This window comes from Herpailurus yagouaroundi, unplaced genomic scaffold (assembly GCF_014898765.1).
Source record: "Herpailurus yagouaroundi ecotype Mexico unplaced genomic scaffold, PumYag 139, whole genome shotgun sequence".
Lineage (NCBI taxonomy): Eukaryota > Metazoa > Chordata > Mammalia > Carnivora > Felidae > Herpailurus > Herpailurus yagouaroundi.
The window spans coordinates 16,772,020-16,774,504 of record NW_024412394.1 but is presented as its reverse complement, the minus strand read 5'-3'; the positions used below and the strand labels follow the sequence as shown (position 1 = coordinate 16,774,504).

The window sequence follows — 2,485 nt, the reverse complement described above, 5'->3', positions numbered from 1 at the left end:
GTTCTATAGATAGAGATCTAAATTGTAATGGCTTTGCCCGGATCAGATAGCTCCTTGCCTCGTACCAACTTAAAAACCTGTAGGAACAAAATTTTCCCTCTGCACAAAAGCAGCTCCCTGGAACAGATTTTGTACTTGCTGAGTATTTCTTTGGCTGATGTCGTAGGTCCCTTGGTAATATAGAAGTTTTGAAAATTAAGCATCAGCACTGAGAACTGGGAGGACAATAGGCAGAAGAGATTTATCCCAGGAGACAAGGAATAAATATTGTATCTTCGCCTAATAAGGAACTGGAGGTTCTTTCAACATTTTTACCCATTTTTTCCAACCTTTATCATGCTTTTCTATACCGACCGAGGTGGGGACTCATCTCTACAGAGAGCATTTGCACACATTTTATTGGGAAGATAAAGATCTAGCCTCGATATGTGTATATTAGGGATAGAAATATATATTAATTAAAGCTTCCTTTTACATGAGTAAGTGTTCATTCCTATTGGTTCCACTTTCTAGATGCTGAAAGCTGCTTTTTCCAACAAGCACCCAAATCAATTTCACCCAGATTGGGGTGACTGCCTTTGCCCAAGTGGAGACAATACTGCTCTTTCCATATTTACATCGAATTTGGGTTCTTTTTCCTTTTTTGAAAGGCAACACCCTGCGGTAGCTTACACTTTCAGCAGCTTTTAAAATAAATAGGCACGGTGGACAGCCCCAAGTTTTCATCATAAAGAAATGGTGTAACTGGCAATATATTTAAGAAAAATAAGAGAGAATAAAGACGTGTGACAAGATTCTACATTTAGGTAAAACGTTGTCTTTCACTCCCCAACCCAACCCATTTCCCCCCTCTTTTGTGTTTTCCTTCTTCCCTTTCAGAGACAGGGCTGGTTGGGGGTTGAGGGTAGCAGACCATTTAGCAGTGACACCAGGTATTTGAACACTATTACCCCAAAATAACCCTCAAATGTTTCGAAGTTATATTTTACAGAGAGGACAGGAGGCAGTGCACACATATCTCTGTCTCTCTGGTGGATTTCTTGACTTTCAAACAGTATTTGAGCTTTACTTCATTCAAAATTCAGTTTCCTGCACCAGGTGTTCTAGCACTTGGAGGGGCTAGTGGTGGCCACATGCCCGCAATACTGAGGCTTTGCAAGGTCCCCTCTCCAACCGTGTCTATCTCATAAGAACTGGCTGGCCCCATAGACTCATCTCAGAGATAGAAGGGGTAATTTAGTCTTAATTGCCATTTCATTTGGTTAGCTTTTAAGTGTTTAAGCTGAGAAGGTGTCTTAATAATAAGCCGCAGGCAAACAGGCATGTGGCTTTTGTTTTTTTTTTTTTTTTTTTTTTAGGTCGGGGTTTGGGAGGGTTTATTAGGATCTGCTCATGCAGGCTAACTGGGGCTGTCACTCAGCGCTCTTTGCTTTATATAAATGGACAAAGGCACATGACAAGAATTGAAATGCACTGTCTGAAATGGAGATCGTGATGCTTCAGCCCTGCACAAGGGTCAGCAGCCAACACTTGCTCCCTTTTTCAAGGTGTGCAAACGTCCCCTCCCCCACCCCCAACTTCTTGAAATTCTATATTTTGGTCTAATGAAGTCAGGAGAAGGCGAGCCCAATGAAGATGAAAAGAAAGAATGGTCAACTTGATCTTTAAGTAGGAGCGTGTAAGATGAGTGCCCTTGGCACTGAGGGGCTGAATCCCAAAATGCTTGCAGCAGAATCTTTTGTTTGCCAGGACTGAGTGAGGCCTCTATATTCCACCCACAGACGACATAAATAACAGTCTGTGGGAGTTAGGGCCTGCCCCCACGACCTAATCCCAGGCACCCCCACCTCTGAGAAGGCACAACATCCGCCCCCGCCCCAACATGTAGAGCCCGAAGGTTATCTTGGGAATTGCCAGACTCGCTTTTCTTGTTGGATGATGTTGGTTTCCCTGTGGGTCCTAACTGAACTGGAAAAGGATGGCCCCTTCTCAGAAGAGCCGCAAACCCCTCCCCCAATTCCCCTACTGTCAGATACGTCTTCATTCAAGGCGAAGGGACCTTCTTTCCCCGGCTTAGGTCCAGGCAGCAGACGTAAAACCTTCTCCCCTGGGAACAACGAGAAGGCTCGGGACTGGGGACCGCCTGCTCGGCCCTGCTGGTGCCAGCGCGTTTGGCCCATGTGTTTGTCTCCGTCGGGGAGAAGATCCACATGCAGCCCCCGCATCTCTGCTACTCTTGGTAATGAGCTGGCCTCGAGCTGAGTACATCCACAGAATGACCTCTAGTTGTCTCGTCCCTCTAGATACTTCAAGACATCACGGAAGCGCTGGCAATCTTAACTCTCCATTCCACTCCCTATCCCGTTCTGTTTTCCCGAGTGACTTCCTGATACTAAGACAGAAGGCATCCAGGGTTCATTTAGTGTTTCTTGAACCCCTGTGGAATTAGAGGATACTAAAGATCACGCGGAATGAGGAAAAAACA

At 45.3% G+C, this 2,485-nt stretch overlaps 1 protein-coding gene across 1 annotated transcript in view; it reads right to left on the bottom strand.

Annotated features, from left to right (window-relative positions):
* Nucleotides 1-267, bottom strand: part of TFAP2D (transcription factor AP-2 delta) — a 58,855-nt gene extending 58,588 nt beyond the window's left edge. Inside the window, exon 1 of the mRNA XM_040473745.1 lies at nt 1-267. This exon is cut by the window's left edge and continues 148 nt beyond it. The gene's annotated coding sequence lies outside the window, so the exon portion shown is untranslated.
* Between the last annotated feature and the right edge of the window lie 2,218 nt (nt 268-2,485).